This window comes from Temnothorax longispinosus, chromosome 4 (assembly GCF_030848805.1).
Source record: "Temnothorax longispinosus isolate EJ_2023e chromosome 4, Tlon_JGU_v1, whole genome shotgun sequence".
In the NCBI taxonomy this organism is placed as follows: Eukaryota; Metazoa; Arthropoda; class Insecta; order Hymenoptera; family Formicidae; genus Temnothorax; species Temnothorax longispinosus.
The window spans coordinates 15269644-15293268 of NC_092361.1; the positions used below are offsets into that span (position 1 = coordinate 15269644).

Sequence of the window (23625 nt, forward strand, 5' to 3'; positions counted from 1 at the left end):
ACAGGCCACATATTCACGACTGAATTAATTCGTTTAAAAGGATAGAATCTTCTTCCTTATATCGTTTTATTATTGTAAACGCCATTTCACGTACGCAATCTTTTGGCGCTAAACTTGTCGACGAAACGCTCACCTACAATTAAAAAAATTGATCGCCCACGTATTTTTACTCGATCGCGCTGTTCTCCGGTGTTCTTTATTTCACGAGGTCAACAGGGGATAAAGATTGAATCTCCGAAGTAGAATCGCGTGCTATAGGGTCAGCACGGACCAGCAACAATGTGATAATAACGCGATCGTGCTACTCAATTTCGTCACCATTTTCGATTTTTTCCATTAAATAGGTAAAAACCGTGAGAATTTCGTTTCACTGAGATATCGTTTCTCTTATGCCTTACTGTCAGGAAGAACTGCGAGAATTCTCGTTAACGTAGAGCGTAAGATTTGCGTATGCATGAGAATTTTTGTATTAATAATTCAACGAATATTTCCTTACACAGAGCAACATATTATCGATTTCTCTTAACCAAGTTCGCCAAAGTTAGACGGAAAATGCTTCTCTCGTTTTAGCATACAAAACTGCAAATTTCAAAGTTTAGTTCTTGTGACATATTAATAATTTATCCAGCATCTTCTTTTTAGTTGCGAAACTATATATATGTCAATTGCGAGAAAAATTAAGTCATTCCTTAATAAATTTATATTTCTTAAAATTGAATTTCAGAAGATCCAGACAGAATTTTCGAGGTGTACTTACTTCAAAGATAATATTATTTAGAAGTTAATATTTTTAGGGAGATGAAGTGAAATGTTAAGGAGGTTCGATCATTACTTGTGAGTCAAAAATGCGATTGAAATAAATGTCATTACAGCGATCCCGAATTATATGCAATATTAGTATAATGAATTGTGGATGCTACTTACGTGCTATATTCTTCGTCAATTATTAGTGTATAGAATATTAACAAACATATACTGGGGGTATGAGAGCGTCAACGACTCGGGAATTGCTTATTTGGTCAACATTATAGGTTAGAACTTAGAACTGGTCACTTTGTGACAATAAGCTTTCTATACTCGAAAGCCATCGTAGAGCCTTAATTGAAAAACTAGCATTTGATAGATAAAACATCAAGGATTGTGTAAAGACTTTAAATCGGACTTTACCGTGTGGATTGAAGGCTTTATCGTCACAAAGTTCAGGTCCCAGCGTAGAATAAGCGATCATTATCGAGCCTCCTTAAGGGGATCCTGCAGCCGTATGATTTACCGACATTATCATTAATCGATGGATCTTTTAATTGGCTTTACAGAATTGCAAGTTTTTGGTCTAGAATTAAAGTCCGCACAAAAATCTAGGGTGGAAAACGCGATTTTATATCAAAAGCACCAAAAAATTAAAAATATTACTTATTGGGGCACATACACAGCTGTCACCTGACGACAATATTTGCTTAAAACAAAAATTCTACAGTTTATACGTACATAATGTTTATCATCCACCCTTGGGAAAACATGTAGGAATAATATCGTGTAAGTAGAAGTAAGATTCAATGCGTACAAAAAAAGATCCATCTAATAATTATTTTAGTAATGCAAATACGGATGCAGGATGACAAGAAGAGCAGCAACAGTAGTTGCCGGATCTTGCGTAAGATGGCGAGCAATCGAAAAAAGGACAGATGTCATTTCGTTAGACAAAGACAGATATAGGGAAAACAAAATTAGAAAGGTTGACATTATCGACATCGAGGAAGTTCGCCAGTCACTGCAGGATCTCCTTTTCTCTAGGAAAGACGAATATTTTTTCTACTGTTTTATTACTGCTTATGAAGCAAATCGGATTGCGAAAAAAAATTGACGTTCCGACCTTCCATTCTTCATAGCTTGTCAGAAAATAATTAATAATATTTTATGCATATCATCCTGCATATCAAAATGAATGAGTAGGATTATCCTTATTGAAAAATCAAAGATACATGTATACTAAATCTATATAGTTTCTTCTTAATTAAATTCCTATGATATTTACATTTCGATATTATGCATTAAATTACTCTGAAATTTATTGTATAAATTAACATAAATTACATCTGTACTACGATTAAAATATTTTACACGATAAATTATGACTCTATTAAGGATGCTATTAACCCCAAATGGCGTATTATATAATTGCGAGAGGAACAATGCGGTTCGCAATCTTCCTATTGAACGTAGCAGATGAGATAAAGTATATCATTAATTAAATAAGTAATTGATTACTAGCGCGATATATGTATAATTAACTAAATTATTAAATGGCCAATTAATTGCCTCGCAATTACTACACCGTCTCTCATGCATATGATATAGCAAAAATCCTCAATTACGTGCGCGTCCACGTTTAGCTACAAGCATAATATGATACCCATAATGTTATATTCCATTAGAATATATAGAATATTTTTTGCCGGATGTGGAGCAACGGTTTCATGTTTCCATTAAACTCGGCTAGTATCACTCACACGCAAAAGCAGACCTGCGAAATGATTCACGACGAAGTTTCCACTGCCCGCAGAATCGAATTACGAAAGTTCACCGAAGGTAGCGATATACGCTCCGGATATCATCGCCTTCGGGAGAGAGGAAGGAGAAAAGGGAGAGGGATAGGGTTAGGAAATCTTGATTCAATTTTTTTCATCCTCGGTTGATTATTATCCGATCCGAATCGTAGAAACGTATAATAAGCTTTTCGGATATAAAACCGAGAAATTCTCTCCTTCCGAAAGTTTGTAACAAAATTATTCCCAGCAGCTGGGAAGGCAGTCTATTTTATCTCGTTTATGGTACTGTCGTTCTTAAAGTCTACGATTTCGCAAAGATCCGGACAAAGATCGACTTCGGAAGCCATCGGCGAATAAGAGAGAATCGGAAGGATTCTCGAGCGCGATGTGCTGGAAGGCGTGATTTATCTCCTACGGTTTTCCAATATGGAAATTTTCTAACATTGGAAGAGATCCATTCTGTGGCATTAGTATATATCGCTTTAATATATCAGTACATTTTAATAACTGACGTAATGATATACGGAATAAACCTCTTTTATGCATGCATTAAGACGGACATGACATCAATTTTCATTTTTTTATCTTTATAAAATATTAGATCTCTGAATACACATTGAGTTATCTATTTCTTGAATTTTTCGTTCAAAGAACACTAAACTTTAGAACGAAAAAGAAGAATTTGGTCCATTTTTTCAAGGTATTAATTCGATATTCTGCATAATTCCATTCTTACATCTTCCCCGAAAGTAATGTACGCAAATGCTCCGCGCGTTGAAGGAAGAGACTTCAGACTCTCCGATTCCGAATTCATCGCATATGTCTTATGCAGCTCGAAAGGTTCCATAGAAGTTACCCACGATGTGAAAGAAACTGCTTCCTCGTCGTCGTTACAGCGGTGTCCCGAGACGGGCGACGATATGGAGAACGTATAAGTGGCACTACGGCGTATCGAGCGCAAAGTGGATCCGTGTATTTCGAAAGGACGGGAAGAATGAGAAACGACGAGACTTCACAACCGAAGAGAGAGCGGCGGCTGCGGCGGCACGGCAGGATACTCCCGACTCCCGGCGGAGAGACGTCGCGTCGCTTCGTCGACGGCGGATTTCATGCCGCGGGACGATATTTTTTATTTATGAGGCCCGTTAACGCACCGAACCGAAGCTCCGAAGCCAAAGCCCTCGGCCAATATCTATGATAATGCGCGATATCGTGTGACACGGATTTCGACGACGACGACGACGACGATGAAACGTGCCTGTATCACGGAACCGCACGTGCGTACCGTGCGGATTCATGAAGAGAGTGTCATCGATTTCGATTATGGCAATTGTCGTGCAATATATGTGTATCTAATTATAACAATTATTTATTAATGCAATATATTCTATCAATTAACATAATATCTAAATTTATAACAATTTGAATCTTTCGTCCGTAAGACTTTTCATCCCATAATTACAAGCACGGTCAAGAGACACGCCGTTTCCTCGTCAGAAAGTCAGAAGTCGAAGACGGAAGAGTTATCGAGTTAATTAAGTATAGAGAATGGTAACTGAGAACAAACGTTCGTTTATTATTCATCGAAAATAATTATTATTCACTATTTTGTGCAGTTATAATATTTCATTAACTGAGATTACTGTTATAACGACTTGTTACCAGACATAATTATTATAATATCTAGTTACGTCAATAGCGATTGTTTTATCAATATTGTATCGTTGATTCTTTCGAAAATAATTATTACTCACTATCTTGCGAGGGGTGCAGTTATAATATTTCATTAATTGAGATTACGGTTTATACTGTTATAATAATGATTTGTTATCAGATACAATTATTATAATAATTATCTAGTTACGTTAATAGTGATTGTTTGATCAATGTTGTATCGTTGGTTCTTAAAAATATGTTAATAGCGCGAATATAAATTGCCTTATTTTTTTTAATAACCATGACTTTTGACTAAAATTTAAACCCTTAGGGGGCGTGCACGTATCAGTTGCCATGCTAAAGTTTATCGTCGCTAACCATCGAATTCTAATCTTACTCTGGCATTATGATATCGTGTTCAATGCCATAAGATATCGAATGTATAATCCATTAAAAGTACAACGACATAAATCACAACGGTGTTATTAAGTTCTACAGGCGACTGTTATATCCTTATATCTACTTAAAAGTAGTAAAATAATAGAAATTTGAAACGATACGTAAAACAAGAAAATAATGAAACAGCGAAGCGTTTAATAATCGTTTATAAAAATGCAGACGAGGAAGATATTTCATTACTTATTTGTATTCTTGAAATTAATTACTTCTTAAGATTTTTTTAATCGCCATATCATAAATAACAAAATATCAATGTCGCAATCTTCGTGTTGGGAAAAATTCGAGTCCAATTGGATCAAAGAATCTGTGCAGGAGAGAAAATATTAAAAAACCATTGTATGCATTCCTTATATATTTTTTATTGTCGTTATTACTTTCAGATTATAGCTATTGATAAAATTTAACAAGTTTTAATATATTTTTCATATACTTCGTTATTAATCATTTTTCCAAATCAACGTTGACCATATTTTTCATGCGCGAGAACACGTGTCGCTTACGTCAAATCAATCTCCATTACCACGCGCCCGGAAGTCCCTTGACTTTTCCTGTACCTGTACAAGGGTGAATAAAGACAAGATTCGCAGAGTCCAACACGCGAGCCACTCGAGCTTCCGCACGGAAGTTTCCGTGCCAATGTCAAAAGTATTCTTAACTCGCGTCCAGAAATCGAGTCGTTGTCTTTGAGAATTTCACGCGCCGGCTCAATCGCGACATTAAAATTGAACGGCACGTGTCGAATGGCGTAAAATTGTTCGTCCCCAATTTCCAGTGATTTTCTGTCGGGTTCGCAGAAATCCGATAGCTGGCAGGACGTACTAATAAGCCGCGCGACCTGGTTTCGAGAGAATAAAAAAAGATCTTCAAGAGAAATCCATTTTTGTGTAACGTTTTTTTGACAAACTTTATTAATTAAGACGTATTTTAAGACTTAGGTATTTCATATATTACATGAAAGAATAATTTTTTTTTCGTCGTCTTCATTTTAATTGCGATAATAATAAAGACACGGTGGAAAATTTTTTAGGAACCGTGCGATTGTACTGCATTAATAAGTTGTATCAGGCGCAAGTTACTGAAAATTTGTGTAACGGATTACTCCCCTTGGCGCTTCCATCTTATTATACAACTTACAAAAGGATTAAAGAGATTTTCCGAGGATGATTGTGATTTAATCAGTTTTTGCTGCGATATAATACGCAGCTGCTCGCGCTGATGAGAGAAATTACGTAAGCGTAGTGAGTGTTTCGTAGTACCTTGTCGCTATATTAATTCTTCATTGTACACAGCTTACAGCAATGATCTATGAATATGTAGTTTCAATGTAAAAATATCTCAAAATCTTTTATTTGGTGAGATATTAAAAATGTGCTATTTATTCGAATATTTTATTTGCTGTTAATAAATAAAAGTCGATAGATTATGTAATAAGCTTCTTGTAGTTTGTATCAACCAAGGGAATTATATATATATATATATATATATATATATATATATATATATATATATATATATATATATATATATAATCTGAAAGATTAAATTGTAATTTCTGAGAAAAAAATGAAAAAAGATGGAGAGAGGAAAAAGAGAGAGAAAAAGAGGAAATATGAATTTGCGCGAATTTTTGTCAAGGTGAATAGTGAATGCGCAGGTAAGTCAAGGTGATCAGCGCAAGGTGCTGTTTGCAATGTAAACTGGCGCACGCTAGTTGAAATAGCTGACGGACGCTGTGGTAGATTGTATAAATAACCGTTTTTTCAATACTATATACACTGCGTGCGTTGTGTTATGCGAGTTTGGAAACTTCAATTGCTCGCAACTTATTGTACATTGCAATTGTTTGATGCAGTGATCGTATCATAAGTATTAAAAAGAGAGACGTAAGCATCGCGAGTTTTAATTAAAAAGAAATCATATCAAATTCATATTAAAAATTAAATTTATTAAATCCGGTGAAGTTATTTCTTTAAAAAAAGCTCAATACTGTCTCGAGAGTGTAGCAGTGAAAAATTATGCTGCAACTTGCATTTAAATATATTATTTTAGACTTCCAAGTGAATCTCCAGGAGATTTAAATTTCAAAAGGCTCCTGACGTAAATTAATCGTATATCTTCAAAATAATCGACTTGAAGTAACAACGACTGCTACTTCGAGCGTTACAATTTTGCCTAATTGGATTTACAAAATCTTGATTTACAAAATTAATGGACTTACGTTTTTGAAGCGACCGATTCAGATGTTCTTATCGCTCGCGGACGCGGAGCGTCGTAGTGCAGAATTAATTCAACGATACTCCAACGGGAGGAGACGTTGTTGGGAGCGCGCGGGAGGGTTTCCTCATTACTCGGATGCGCCGTCCTTATCCTCCGCTCTCTTAATTTCTCATCTCCTGGACGGAAAATGCGAGGCGCCGGAAGCGAGACGACGAGGTGTTCTCGCAGCTGCCGGAAGAAGCTGCGACGTGGTATGCGACGCGGACGGTTAGCACGCGACGCTATTAGAGCCTTAACAGAGAAGCGGGTAAACGCCCCCGCCTTCGTGTAATCACATAGTTACTACAATTTCCGCGATAATCCGCGGCCGGATTATCGCGCGAGCACCATCCGGGTACACGAGCTTGGAGATGCGGGCCCGCATTTATAATGCGTCGCACGGCGGCGAGAGCGTGGGATGTGCAGGGCAACTCCGATACTTCTTTTTTCCCCACCGCGTCGGGCTATATGGAAGATTGAATTTCACCCCGTGACAGCTCCGTGTGTTAAGAACGCGCGCGACCCCATTATCCCCGCGATATTTGCCGTGTCGTCAAAATTGCCTGATTAGGAGCGAAAAGCTCTCTCTCTCTCTCTCTCTTTCTCTCTCTCTCTCGGTGGCTCCCGCGCATAGTTTATTCATTGGACGCCGTCGCCTGCCCGGGATTTCCTTCAGTCATTCGCACGTGAAAAAAATCTCGGTTGCGCAGCACGCGTCCAAGATTCGAGTCAAGATCCTGAAGAGGCATCCTTGCCTCGATGGGGAAAACAAAACGAATAAGAAAAGAATTTATTCGATTGCACGGAACAGCGAAATATTGTACTTACAAATATTTGCGCGCGGCAAAATTTTATGTATTACAATTGGTAGTGCTATTGGATTGAGAAACGAATAGTTATATCGCACTGTAAAAAAATCTGGTTTGTTCATTTTCCACCAGAAAACACTGGTTGAATCTACCAGAATCTGGTTGAATTAATATAGAAATTCTGGTTCCATTAATTGGAAAAATCTCTTTCGTTCATTTTCCACCAGACGTCCTAATTAATTCAATCAAAGTTTTTTCTCAGTACGTAACATTTTGAAAGTATATGCTGTGGAAATTACACGCTGTGTGATGTTACGAGATAACATTCGCAAATTGATATAATTATGAAACCATGAAAGTGAAATAGTTGAGCGGAGACAGTTGGAATAATATTTGATTGTAAAATTCAACTCACATATCCGCTCGAAATAAATGTTGCACGGCGACGTTGGGCTCGCGTAAAATCAAGAGTAATTAATTCACGTAGTAATAAAGTAGAATAATTATACCTCTCTGGGTTAGCGGCGGGTGCATTGTTTCTGAAAATTCATCGCGTTACGTACGGAAACGCGTACAAGTTTTATGCCCGAATTAAGGATTATAGCGGGACAGAATTTCCGGCTAAATTTTCGAAAGCCACTCTCGCACGAATCTCGCACGGTTTTCGAATAGATTATTATCGGCTGCGAGATAATGACGTATATACTGTGTTAATAAAAAAAAGTGTTTTATTACAATCTCCTTATGAAAATAAAGACCCACATTAACGTGTCGAATAAAATTCTTTTTCCAGCAAGGACCATGTGATTTACTGCAGTTTTCGTTGTGAAAAGAGGCGCGTAATGCACACGATATCTATAATCCCTGTTAAAAGAGAAAAATTTCAAAGAATTCAATTCGATTATTGTCCATAATGTACGACCCTGAAAGTTCGACTTGGAATCGAGGTTTCTATTAATCCGACGGATAAAACCGTGATGCTAGTTCTTGACCGATGAAGTTGTGTGCTGCAGTCGCTGGGTATCGAATTAATGGAAAAAGTTTCGCGCGCCGGGAAAATTGTTGCCATAAGTCGGCGAGCGAGAAATGGAAAACTGGAATTCTCACCGAACCTTTTTCTTTTTCCAATTAATCCAGACGATCGCGCAGATGATTCGCGATTGATTCGCGGTTTGCATATCGTTCGTCCGTGAATTTACTTCGAATAAGGGGTGGGATCGGCGGAATACCGGATTTTCCATTGTCATGGCGAGTATCACTAATCGTCTCAGTGCCTCGTGTATAATACGAATAGTTGGACGCAACTATAAGATCCGCTCGCTGCATCGAGCGCGCTTCCGCGCTTTTGGCTCACGAGCTCGCGAAACACCGTGCATATACACACCCCCGAATAGGAAACTGTTCTCTATGGTCCGCGCAAGTTTCCGCGCACAAGGGATTAATTCGCGACCGTTGTTTGAAGGGGTTCCCTTTGTAATTCTCGGGGCTAGAAAATGCGATACGTTATACCGGGAACAATGTTTAATGTTCTCTGTAAAGTGAACGGTATGATCTCTATGATGTCTCGGTACGCGAAGTTGAAATAATGTGAAAAGAATGAAAAGTATATTTCTTTGATGCTTAAAATATACCTATATTTCGTATATTTATTGTTTCGTAGGATTCTTATTTATTTCAAAAGTTTTTGGTTTAATGAGAACTTCTTGCGCAACTTCGATCCTTTCAAGCTGCTGATTTAAATTGTAATTAATTTGGATAGCATATATGAAGATTTCTACCAACGTTCCGTACAGCAAACTTTCCGGACGATTCATTACTGCAATGCTTTGAGATTAGCACAAGGCGATAAGGTGAACGAGAAGCGCAAATTATATTTCATAATGAATCTACATGTTTACTTTTCTGCTTTAAGGTTCGTATTTTTAACTGTACAGTTAAGAAGTAAAAATGTATAGAATAAGACAGATATGTAATCTTAAGTTTGACGTCACAAATATCGAATTAACTCTCAAGATCCTTTTAAACTGTATTACTTCTCAAAACTGGTTTTAACGAGTCTCTCGGTGGAAACGCGATTATAAATACGGGCCTAAGTTCACCAACGAAGTTTTGCGGCTTGAATAATATTTCGCAATGCCGCGCGTACTTTGCAATCTTCAAAGATATTCTCGTATCGTAAGAACTTAACGATGGTGCCAGAATTCAAAGAACAATCAAGACTCACAGTGCACGAATTCTTTTAAGCGAATTGCACCGAAGATGAAAGATGAAAGAGGATTCCTCAACGCGGCGTGGCATTCCTTTGTTGTCGATGTAAATTGTTAAAAACACAATTTCTCTCCAATTACTGGACAAATATAGATATCCAAGTTGGCGGATACCCAGAAACTCAGTGGAACATCTTCTCACAAGATTCGTGGAGGCAAAAGTAAGATCGTTAACACTCTCTATCTTCCAACGTTTCGAACTTTAATCTAATATTTTGAAAGACTCGAAGAAGCAAAGTTGCTTGTACACACAATTTGTACTTAATATCGCAAAGAATACAGTATTAAATGTTTTTCACAATATGTTCATAGACACACGTAAATTTGTTAAAATTTAACATACTTACTAAAAATTCCACTTTATCAAATAAAATAAATCTGCTTGAAATTGCTCTAAAAATGCGGGGAAAAAAGCCGGGAATAAAAATATATCATTATGTATCAGTACGAAGAGCAGTAGGGTGTACACTCTCCCCCTCACACCCTTCCGTTCCAAATAGGTAACAAGCGTCGTCGTCAGAAATCTAGTTTTATCGCGAGATGCTTTTCCAACCTCACCTGGATCTCCATAACTTTCCGCGCTGTTCGACACGCCGAAGCGTCGTCCTTCTTCCCTGTTTCATCCACCCTCCCTCGCGCCCTCGATCGTGCCGGTACTCTATTCCGACACCCTCGACGTATAATAACCGAAGTGTCCCGAAACGCGCGCGCTGTTCGTCGCCTGCGCATCGCGAGATATCCACGTCGCACCCCCTTCGGACAGTCCGCGACGAAGGAAGGAACGAAAGGGGCTGCAGGTTAACGGAAAGGGGAGGGAGGGCAGGAACACTAGGGAGGCACGAGCCCGACCTGAGCCACAGGAAACTTCCTCTCCGCGCGCACGAAATCGATCAGATAGTGACGCTCGCGTGACGTCTTGTCAGGATCCACTCCGCAGGCTCTCCTCCTGCGGTATTCACGTGGCTAATGAGGGTGTCGTGAAGCATATATATATAGGGAAATACCTTAGGTTTCACCCCCGGAGACAGAATTCCTTGATATATTCAAAGTCAATTTCGAGTCGAATTTGCCCCTTGCGAAAATATCAAAGCGGTAGTTCAAAGTTTCTGATTCTCAAAAGAATTTTAAAGAATTGCATTTTTTTATGTATCGTGTTATGTATACTAAAGTTATTAGGACGTTTCAGTGAAAAATACTCAGAGGAGAGCCTCACTGCACACAGTTTTCGCAAACTTGGATTTTTCAGCGGCGAAGCCGCTTGCTCTCGATCGGCTAATCGGTCTGACACACGAGGTTCCTTAGACGATACGTTTATCTTTGTTCTCCAGCGTGTGCAGTTTCCTCGTACAACCGCGTTGCGAAGGATTTATCTCGATATAGAATTACGTCTTGAAGAGATATTTACGAGTAATGCTTTAAGAGCATTACGTTTTCCCGTTTCGAATGACATAACATGCGTATATACGACATGTCGCAATTAATCGCGAAACGAAGTTAAGATTCAGCGATGCAACTCAATTTCCAGCATTTCCGATTAAACATATCGACGACGAAGCTACGTTGTTTATTCAGAGGTACGCGACTTGCATATGCAGCCCCGGCAGTAATATTGCGTATGATTCCAGCGCGCGCAGCGCACCGACGAGCACGCTGTCAAAATTGCACGATTTCGTACGTCGATTTGTTTCAGCGCTTTTACGTATGCATGTCGCATCTATTTACGTATTCTGCTGCAACTCGGTATCATTTAATATTCCCGATCCTCGGATTAAGTGATAACGCAGATTTATATCCTCCACCTATTTCTCACTCATCCCTCAGCGAGCACTTGCGTATGGTTAATCGCTTGAAATCGCGCGATACGCAAGTACGCGAAACATATTCGTTGAGATAAGTCGAATTTTAATTGTGAAATATTAATAAGAGTCTATATTAATAAGAAACAACAATTAGAAATACAATTGACAACTGTGTGACAAAACGTTGAAAAAACATTTGTTAAGAAAGACATATCTATCACATATCAGCATGTAATGTATGCTACTAAATCCAAATTTTTCGCAACCAATTATTTGTGTGCAATTAGCAGAAAATCCGAGCGCAAGAAATTTAGAAATTTCCACGATGACAATTTCTGTTTAAAGATAGATGCGTATAAAGAGATTTGCCTTTTTATTGCCTCTTTTTTCCCCTCACATCCCTCTTGTGCCAAAGTGTCGACTTCTCTTCCCGCGTCCTTTCCATTGAGCCGACAGCGAACATCATATCCATTCACCACCCGAGTCAGATCAACGTGATGTACGATCTCCCTCAAGACCGGATGCGAGAGGTGATTACGCAGTAGTCGAGATCGACGTACGCATCGACGACGCACGCTCGTCCTGGTATACGCGGCGTCTTCGTCTCGTCCTTCGTCCTGCATCGGTCGTGGAGGCAAAAGCTTCTTGCCCCTAACCCTCGAAGAGGGTAAAGGGGCGCGAGCTTGCGCCCTGAGCTGCTCGTCGAGGACGAGCTCCAGGACGAGGGGGGCGCGAAGAGGAGGGGCGGACGGAGTGGCGTCAGGTGGGGTTGAGAGGTGAGCTTTTTCGGGGGAGGACGCGTTCGTTCGCTGTAGAACGTGGCTGGTGCAGAGGGTTGTCGCGGCACACTGACAGCAAGGTGGAAAAGTGGGAGAGGAAAGCAGGGGGAAAGGTGAGGCACAGAGTGGTGGCGGTTCTCCGGTGGGAGAAACGGTGGACCCGGGCAGTGCAAGCCGGGCTGCCTGCCCGACGATACGGTCGCTCTGTTGGGGGTGTCGCGGTAATTTGTCTCTTTTTTTTTCTCTCTGCACGCGCAGGCTGAGCTTGGTATCCCGCTCGTACGAGATACGTCGGTTTCCCTTCTCTCTTTCTCTCTCTTCTCTTCTCTCTTTCGGGCGCTTCCGGCGTGCATCAGTCGGGCCGTGTCTTATCGGGAGGGGAAAAGTGGGCGCCGCTACCTGTGTCAAGACAATACCGGAGAGCACGTGCATCCGTGCGAAAGGGAGCCGAAGAGCGTGCTCGAGGGATCGTACACGCATCCCCTCTTGGAAGCTCGTGCCGCTGGACAAGTAACAGGTTGGTGTTATAGCAACGTCTTTAGAAGCGAGCGATCGCGATCGATCTGTGCGGGGATGCTCGTGTACGCGGCAAAGAGCGATTTAACTACTATCACTCCGTTTTCGATGATTTGCGAATAATTTGCGGATATAAACATACTAAAAATTTTAGGAATCAAGAACGTAGGCAAGTAACAGTTGGTGACGATGATGTTCGGAAGTACTTATACCTAAGAGAGGTATACGTGACGTATGCACGCATCTAAGTATCTAAAATACCAAGCTGTCGCTTAAATCATGCTTTGGCCAGTCACTTTTTATGTACGCTAATTGATTACGAACCATCTTGGAGACAAATGCGTACAGGATTTGAGAGTGACGGTCGCGCGAGATAGTGCATAATCTGTGTAAAGGTGGCGAGGCACGTAGTAGTTTCGGTGATCAATATTCAGGTGTGAACTCGTTATAACTTGCGACGATATAGGTAGTACAGGTTTAGGTAGGATCAGACCAGAAGATATGTTCGAGAGCATCGATAATGACGCTCGGTCGCTCATAAAAAAAAATAATTACGAGCAAGAAGCCCGATCATTTTGCTCGTCTAAAATATATTTTCAACCCTGACGGCCATTTTGTAAATTTTATGCGGCTTATAACATATTTCGAAATGAGAAAATAATGCATTTAAGTCCTACGTGCAGCGCATTATAATATATAAAAATCACTTTATCTATAATATTATCATAATTTATTCTCGTTCTTTTTCATCCTTATGCATAAAATTTATTTGTCATGAAAGAACAAGGAACCGAGGAAGTCAATAGATCTTTAAATAGATCTTTAAATAACTTTCCGTAGTTTTGTAATTTTCATTTTGCAAAATACAGAATTTAAGATGGATAAAATGAAAAAGGATAAATTCTGCGATCATAAATGTGCTTTTTCAATCAAATTTCAAATGTTATTCTAATTATTCTAATTATTAACCGTGACTAAGTAACAGGTTGACGGCAGTAAATCGCAATTTTGCGCCTCGTAGACGTCAATATCCGATAACGATCGATTTGCTGCGAAATGCAGCCGTTTGCTTTCCGGGACGGTTAATTAGGTGATCGATGACAAGCGACGGATGACGCTTGGCGGTTTCCGCGGTCGGTCTCGGAGCCGCGCCAACTTGTTATAAGTTGGCGAGTTTCCGTGCCTAAGTAACAGGTTGCCTCGGTCGCAGATTAGAGCGGAGATTTGTTTCGTGTCAGTCTCCGTTGAGCGCGAGTATATACGATACGTAATTAAGTTACACGCGTAACAGGCGAGGGCAGGGTCGAGCTCGGAGAGCTCGGAGCTACTCCTATATAGTCGTCCTTCTCAGCCGGGATCACGCCGCTCCATCTGCGTCGCGCTGCGTATTTTATGTCTTTCTTAACGACGTGCGATCGAGTTCGCTCGATCCAAACCGTTAATCTTCCCGTAAATTGGGAGTCTTTAAGCGCATTTGAGTAACAGGTTGGCGCACTCAAATCCGACGTTAGGTCTAACAAGACAGTAGTTGCGACTATAACGTTAGGTTTATTAAGACAGTAGTTGCGACGCTTCGTGACTATAATTGCATGAACTGCGCGGCGGTTTGTGCAATTAGCGCGGACACGAGGGTTAACACCGTTCGAAAGGATTTGCAGGTAGTTTTGCATTAAACAACGTGTTAAATATCGCATACATTTTGTATTAATATAACAAATACACGTTTTATCGCTTAAATATGCGTACTTAATTACAATTTGTTATCATTATCGTCGAATGTAAAGAAAGTTTATTTTATCACGGTTCTCGTCGTATATTTCGAAAACGCGCACAGAATAATTTATTGTAGAAATAATTATTTTAAATATCCCATGAGAAATTATATTTCAATATTAAATCGGGGATATCGTCACATTTTACTTACGTATATATAATTATATTTGCTTATATATTGATTGTCTTTTTTAGACACATGACCTTAAAGAGCTTAAAGCTTGCACACTTGGAGCTTACACACGTAGAGCGTTCTACAGCTATCTCTATGAAACTTTTCTTGTTTCCTGCGCCATCCTATTATGACGCTTATTGTCCTTATTGTGACGACATAAGAAGCGGAACTTCTTTACGTGATCCTGTGTGAACTTACGGCCTGAATACGAAGAGTGTTATCTAACTTATACGTGATGCCGAGATATTATAGCGATGACGGTATTATCTTGATCCATTGTCTCTCGTTTATACAATAACGATTCCGCGCTCTTTATTTTCCCGATCGGTTGTTCTCCGAGAATTTAACGGCAAATGAAGCAAATCTGAGTAGTCGGGGAAATGCACGTCGATAACGCAATATCAATTCCAATATGACTCGGGAAGATTCCTACGGATAGACTCCTGTGACAGATAATGACTTGCATCTTTCATGGATCCGGTCGCTTAATAAAGCGACATCCGAGAAGTTTTTCGTTCGAAAATTTTTCTGTTTTAATCCAAACAATTTTAGATGAGCAATTTAGGTAAAATGAATAGCTAATATTACAACTGCAAACGCACGCGAAATTTTATTATCGCTAAATTTCCGTCGAAAAATGACGTTTCCGCAAGTTTAATTAAAACGTCAGTTACCACGCGCCGTGTGAAAATGATCGCGTCGGTGAATTATGAAAAAAAATCAACGAAACCGCATTTCGCGATTGTTGAATAACGGTTGAGGTCGAACGAATCTGTGTTTGCGACGAGAGAGAACTAGAACCTTTTTCTCGCGCGTTTAATTCGTGTTTGTAATATTTCAAATTTTACATTCGCTCATCCATACACGACCGTAAAAATAATAATGTTAACAAATGTATATATAAAATAAATTATGAAGTACATACGAGGAAGTCATTGACATGACATATTTTGGTAGACAGTAATATCTAGTATTGTCAATTGAAATTATATTTTATAGGTACTTTCAATTTCGAGCGAAGTATTATTGATTAAAATGGGAGCAGTTGCTCTCAACGGAGCTATATGTTAGAGTGAAAGTCGCGTAGTCATCGTGACCGAATTTTTGAAGCGGCAGCGGTTTCGTTATTGGTAAGTCAATAGCGCGGCTTCAATAAGCGATGTTAACGTGGCCATCACACAGCCAATCGAGAACCAATAAATTCGACGTAACACACAGAGCGCAGCCGTTGGCGAGATGCCAATGAAACCGGCGCGTGGTATCCTCACAAAGGTAATGTTTCCGCGGCGCGCGGCGCCTTTTCTCATTTCGCAAATTGGCTTCCGGATCGCGATTCAAACCCGCGAGGCTTCGCGCTCTCTCGCCGCAGCCGCATATCTCCCGGGAGATTGCACGCGCAACTTCACGCGGGCCTTATGGAATTTTCTCATCGACCCAAAAAGCCAGTCCGAGTGGCGGCGGCGCTTTTACGTCAGCGCGGGGGAATATAAAAGATCGTCGAAATATTTCCCGTCACTTTTCAGATTTCCGTCGGGCGCTGTTACCGCTCGGAAACGAAGTGTCGACACACACAGGACTTATTCCGAATGGGCGCAAGCTTTCTTATTTACGGTCGCGCGTTCGCGCGCACACGAGTTATCGAATCTCTCGAAACTCTGCGAATCTGCGAATTGCTCCGCGCAGTGAAAATATTGAACTCTCGCAGAACTTGTAATTTTTCCCTGTAACTTTTGAAAATTGGACAGGGTTGCATGATTGTGTTCAGGCATAAAAATGTTAACTTCGCTCGGATGTCGCGTGGAAATCAAACGAGAAATAACGGAAATAACGGATTTTTCAAAGTGGACGAGAGAAAAATTGGAACACTGAGAAAAATAAGTGATCGGACAATTGTTCGAAAATTAACAAACGAGTAATTCGATAACTTTCAATCGGAATTTTAAAAAGCCGATCAAGGCCAAAATAATGTCCGGTCAATGATATCCAGATATCATTGATATTAATTAGATATCATTAATCGGACATTATTTTGGCCCTGATCGGCTTTTTATAATTTCGATTAAAAGTTATCGGATTACCCGTTTGTTAATTTTCGAACGATTGTCCAATCATTTAAACCTGGATTTTTTCTCAGTGAACATTGAACTCTCCGTCAGCAATCATTTTTTTTACTAACACCGTCAGCAAACACTGAGTGGGCTTTTAGTCCATCCTATGTTATTTTTTATGTTCTAGGCTTTCAAAAAATCCAAAAAAATTCCGAGTTACTTGCCAACGTCTCTACTACATCCAATAGGTTTTAAAGCCAAATATTAAGTTCAATTGCTTATACAAAGTGGAATACAAATAAGAAAAAAAATGGTATTAACTTTTTTGCTTAGAAATAAATTTTTATTGTAAAAAACTGTTAGTTATAGCTATTCTCTCGCTTCCATTTCCTTTCATATATTATCTCACGGAAAAACGTCTGCGATTTTGGAAACTTAACGACTCGTGTGGCATAACGATTGAGTTGCCTTGAAAGTTGAGCCGCAACAACAATGATACTCAAGCATATTTTGAAGAAGCAAGAAGAATAGTACCGATTTATGTGAAACGAGGTCGGTCAAACACCGCTATGAATCTCACCTCGGATCTCGTTTTTCAAGGCCCTTTGAATGGAAGAAGGTCAGGGTTGGGTGTCACCGTTAAAAATACAAGCAATTTCCATCCAAGTGCATCGCTTTCGAGAAAGATTCGATGCAAACGAACGCAACACGACTGGCTTTGACTTCGATTTTGTTTAACTTGCTGTGTAACTTGTTTAGTTAACATGTTTTAGAGATACACGGCAATATCTCAATTCTGAATTTCAAAGAGTTGGAGTAAACTAATGAAGTTTACATATAATTTTAGAACTGTCTCCTAAATCATGTTTTACAGATTTTGTACATAGTATAGTATATTCCAACTGTATAGTTATTATAATGTATTTTATATAAATGTATTTTATTTAAATATATTTTTAAGCGCGCTGTATTTTAAAATATATCAAAGCATGGACGAATATTTTTTAGATCCATAATTTAAAAACTTTTTACAGAATTCTCAGTCAACTCACATAAAAACAAAAAGATAAATAAAAGAATTAAGAAAATTACAGAGAGAGAACGCTATGTAAGTCTTATTTTGTTCCAAAATATCATTAGCAATCCGCACATCTCGGTTTCACATATTTGTTCTTTAAAAGCAATAAATGCAATACGATCAATAAGAAAATTTATTCCGCACACGGATCCCGATCGCAAGTAGCATAACTGCCTAGAGCATCCGTCAATTTCGAGCGGGCACGTTTTATGTACGCTACAAATCAAATTACACACACACACACACACACACACACACACACAATGAGATGTATTCCAAATACGTGTTCTCAGCTATATATAAACTAATCGCAGTATCGCAAAATTCAATAAATTTGACGAAATTCCTTTCAAGTAAAACTCCTTTCCGAGTGTTAGCTAAGAAATTAAACTGTAGGTACTTATATTCGATCAGTTGGCACACGCAACAGCACGAGACGCTGAAAGACACGCGTAATTGGTTTTGTCAAAAGACACGACGCTTATAGAGCTACGCGGATTAATTTGACTTGCGTCAACGTCAAAAGCTGACACACGTGACGCTCGGTTTCGCCTTCTCGCGTTCGCTATTCAATTTCGTTTGTTCCTTGTCGACGAACATCCGCGCGCGGTCGTGCTCTGGCACATATACCTAAAGAAAGATAACACTCGGTATTGCCTAAATGCGCACTACGCTTTCCCCGTCCATTCTTCTTTTTTTTTCTCTCTCTAGATTCGCGATCGCTCCAAAGAAGCATTGTCTCACGCAATTCTTCTGAAAGCATCGCGATGGATATTGCGAGGAACGGCGGGGGCGGCGCCGCGGCGCGTGCTGCTCGCACAGCTCGTCTTACCCTTAATAAACCACACACGACCGCCCCAGTCCTTGTATCCTTTTGTTCCTCCGCCCGCACTATCTCTCTTGCGGTAGACGAACACATGAAAAATTCAAGCATCTCCGGTCTTCTCGGATCTTCATAGGTTGATAATATGCCGCGCATGGTTATTGCTATCCTTTTGAGCGAAGTATCAGTTTTGATTGCGTGTGGGAGTTAATTAACGTTGCGAGGGATAACAAGGAATTTTAGGTGTAATAATGTTGTGGTAATAAAGTTTGCACCATACATATATGATTCCCTCTGTGAGTGGACGATAACGCGATGGCGGCCATGTTATGTTATCTTTTCCCTTTACGTAGATTTAATTATTATGCGAGGTCCCCCTAACGCATTTTCTGGATAAGAAAATGTTTTGCGTTAAAAACAATCAAAAATATGTGTTCGAGTTTTGATCGGGACGTCGAAAAAATTTCATAAACTCATCCTGAAAATCATTTTAATTTCAAATAAATTTTAATTTCGAGGCAAATCGAGCTTCACGCCATTTGTTAAATCTCCGAAGCTTTTAAAGTTTATAAAACACTTTAAGCTTGTGAACTGAAGTTAATTAAAAATTTCATAACTTTGGATTTTTCCTGATTTATACATTTAATTTCTAATAGGTAAGTGATCTTACTCGAAAACGGTTTACGAACTTGTTGAAAATGAATGTTCTACGATATTTCGATTCGCCCTTATCAAATGAGACAGATTTGTATACATTTCAAAAGTTCATGTATGTCGGATGAAGAGATACGTGTATCGATTTGCATATGCCTATCCTCGGAACGCTTCAGCGATTATCCTACAAAGAAAGTGTGTCAACTGCACGTCTCGAAATTCCCTTTTTATCGTATATGTCATCGAGCTGCCACGTTCCGGCTTACGCTCGGATTGTGCGGTTTTATTCGTGCATAAAACGGATACGGTACCACGCGTATAACGTCACTATATAATCCAAACAGCGCAGTTAAAGAGTTAATTCCAAAGTATTATACGCGGTCTCGTTTGCGAAACTACCCCGTAACTACTTCCTTACATTCACTGTGCGAAAATTGCAATTGTGATAGTTAACTTGTTTATTATTGCACATTTCGTTCTACCTATCAAAATCTTTTTAGGTAGCGCCACGCGTTCTCTAATTTTTCAATATACTCCTTATAGTGTTTACAATTTTTATTAATTATTTTAAAAGGCGATTGATTTTTAGGAAAAGACGAGAATGCTACAAGAGTTTTAATAATAGCAAGAACCAATGTTCTAAAGGCTAAACGATAGATTTCTGTGCTGATCGAACTTTTGTCGCGTTCTATCCCTAACAATTGGCGCAATCATGATTTCATAATTGGTTTATACGCGCTTTTTAATACTCGAAACGCTACTTGAAAAGCGAGATATCGCACGTACCGCTGGCGAATGAAAAAAAAAACAGTAGATCCTCTTTTACAGCAGCGAATATTCGTTCGCAGCGATACCTATTCGGCAAATAGCAAGTGCCCTCGCATCGATTTTTGTACCATCGTTGTTTATTACGCGCTCGCGTTTCATACAGTGTAATTGCTTTGTATTGCGCGGCGCTTTATATCCGCTAATGAAGATTAATAAATAATAAATGTTCAGCGAGAGAAACTGTGTAGTATACCATCCGACCAAGTATCACGTATGATTGATGATGCAATACGACTATTATTTGATATGCTTACACTGGAGAAAATACAGTGGAAATATAGTGGCAAATTTAATTTTGAAACAGAGCAATTTTCCAGAGAAATGAATAATAGAAATAATATATTTAAAATTTTTTTTTTGCAGTACCGATATTTTTTATACTTTTTGAACGTTCTGTATTAAATTAAGAGATTTGCAAGTCTAATCTAATATCTTTGTACATGTGTGTGTGTATGAACTGCTATTGCGTTTTACCAGGTTCTGCAACTTTTTCTCGTCGGAATTCATGAATATACGAGAATTACCCGTTATAAAAAAAAATTTATAAAGTCTAATACAAAATATAAGTTTCCTATTTCTTTTCATATTATACGAAGGATGTAATTTACATCTTGACGAAAGACCAATGCAGATAAAGTACATAATTAATGACCCAGCGTTCGCAATCCTCTTTCGAGATTGTAACCGGTTGCTGTGTCGCGGAGTAATTTAACTTTTTTAAGATAAGTTGCTTAAAGGAATCTGATAGATGTGCGAGACAAATCGTAATCGCGTGCGCTTGCAGTTTATAATGAGGTCGCCATCGTAGCTTAAATTAACGTTTCTCGTAAACCGAAGAGCGAATGAGTGCCATGAATAGGTAAATCTCGAATTTACATCTATACAATTCATATCGCAGGCGAGTGACATACGCAGCACGTCTCTTTAACAAGCTATTAGGCGTTTATGCTTTGTATTATACTAAATTTGCATGTTGAACAGATTTGGCTTTTGTTCTCCGATTTCATTGAATTTCGGCTTTTTGCCGCTGAAGCCAATTCTCTCTCATACCGAGTCCGTCGTGCGCGCATTTTTTCCGATCGTCGCGAATACCTCGTTCTTGGTGCGCGAAATTGATTACGTTTTAATCGGATTATAGCTAGAAGCGCAAAACTGAATGACGTAATAAATACTACTTTATGGACGCTCGTTGAATTAAGTATCGTTGAAATTTCGGATTAGCATAAAGTACTCCGTTGCGATACCTACTCGATAAATTTAATATACTAAAATCAAATTTACAAACAAAAAAAAAAGACAGGATTATTCATATGTTATTAATACTAATGTAGCAAAGTTTACGCGTAATTCAATTCAATATCCTCTCTAAAAATTTACCTAATTAATTCGCGTCAGCTTTAATTATTTGCCATTTTTGTATAACTTTTTGTAAAACCTTGTGTAAGATAAATAATTCACACAGCCACGTTTGAGATAATTAAAAAATGTCTGTCATGTACAGTCTGCATTCTTGTCGCTGAGATTATGTCGAGCGGAACTCGACTTTTTCGGATTGCGCAATCGCATGTTGATTCTGAAAAGAATCGTTGCATTGAAAAGCGAAATCACAACGATTATTTGCGTTCAGACAGCGTATGATTAAAAAAGCGAGGAAAGAAATCGTTGCCACGGATATATCGCGCTGAAAAGAGAAGACTTGTTCCTTGTTCCGGGACGCCATTAACGATAAAACCATGGCTGTGCTACGATTATTTAAACTGTTATTAATGATTATTTTACACATAAATTTTACATTCATATAAATATCATTGAGATTAAAGGATCAGTCTAATTTGTATAAGATTTATGGTCTTAACAGCCGCAATTTATCATTTGTCGTCATAAAACGTATTGTCGGGCAAATCTTTGTCCCGCCGAATAATATCTTAAACTCGTAGACTTCCCCAGCTTACTGTAGGTGGTAAATTTATGAGATCGTAGAAAACGCTCCAGCGAGCTCTGGCGTCGGTTGGCACTATTACCATCGTGCTGATCCATGATATTCCCGAATTAATTTTATGTAAATTACCGTGCGGCATCGCAAGTTGCGATCTCCGGTATTTGATGGTGTCCGCCGGTGGGATCATGTAACTCGCGTCGCGCCATAACGTTACAAATATAAACTGTCATATTCGAATTAATAAAAACGTTCGTGACATCATAGCGTAATACGTTGAATTATTATTAATATAATTTAATATGACTATCCGTATAAAATAATTTAAACATCTCAAATTTTAGAGGCCAATAAGTTGACCTGTTTTTAAAAATGCTTTTTTTAAATGACTTTTTAAAAACACAGTACTATCAAAATTAAACAGTAAAAATAATACTGTAAGCAAATTGAATAAAATAAGTCCTCTCTCTTTCTCTTCTTATTTAAATATAATTGTCTTTTAAAAAATGTACCAACATTTCTTTTACTTCATTATTAATAATTAAAAGCTTATTATGGTTAGTATTCTAAAGTAAAATTATATTCTTTTTAATTTATAGTACTCGACTAGTTTAAATTATTATTTTATGCTGCGCATTCTCGTGTATTTAACTTCACTCGCAGGTTTTTTATTAAATTCGCAGAAATTATGGTTTTGTGAGTTCGCGCACTTGTCGTTCGTCAAGCCACCCCTGAAAATTACCACAGGTAATTTCCGTGCTGGGTGTGCATCGTCCTGGTTATTTACCGCAAGAAGGTCATCGGTTGACCCAGTTTTCCGATCCGGGACATACGCGCGATCACGCGTTTCTTCTCTCGCTTTCCTCCGCGCATCCGATCTCGCTCCGTTGTCCGCCACGAGTCGGTTCTAAGAACGTCAATTACGCGTCAGAAGCCAGGATTAAATCGAATAAAAATGCAATTACCGCGACACCGTGCGTTTATTGCGAGTGGCATTAAAACGGATAGCAAATGAAACGAGGAGAAACAAGTGGCTGTGGTTGGCTCACGCTTCTCGTGAGTATTGAACGAAGTGCTTAAAAAAAGATTAAACAATAGTCTCGATAACTTGTTAGAAATAAGAGTGCGATATATCGATAATTGTGTAAAATCAGAACATGCAACGGAACAAACGTTTTATTGAAATTTTTATTAATAGTTATTTTTATCGAAGTTTTTGTTAT

At 38.9% G+C, this 23625-nt stretch overlaps 1 protein-coding gene across 6 annotated transcripts in view; it reads left to right on the top strand.

Annotated features, from left to right (window-relative positions):
- Positions 1-12469: 12469 nt before the first annotated feature.
- Fife (regulating synaptic membrane exocytosis protein fife) overlaps positions 12470-23625 on the top strand; it is a 166516-nt gene continuing 155360 nt past the window's right edge. For 5 of the 6 annotated variants that reach the window (XR_011731526.1, XR_011731527.1, XM_071774973.1 and 2 more), the window contains exon 1: positions 12729-13088. The gene's annotated coding sequence lies outside the window, so the exon portion shown is untranslated. Of the gene's footprint in view, positions 12685-12728; positions 13089-23625 lie in introns of those variants that run through there. The other variant, XM_071774974.1, reaches the window with a different exon arrangement.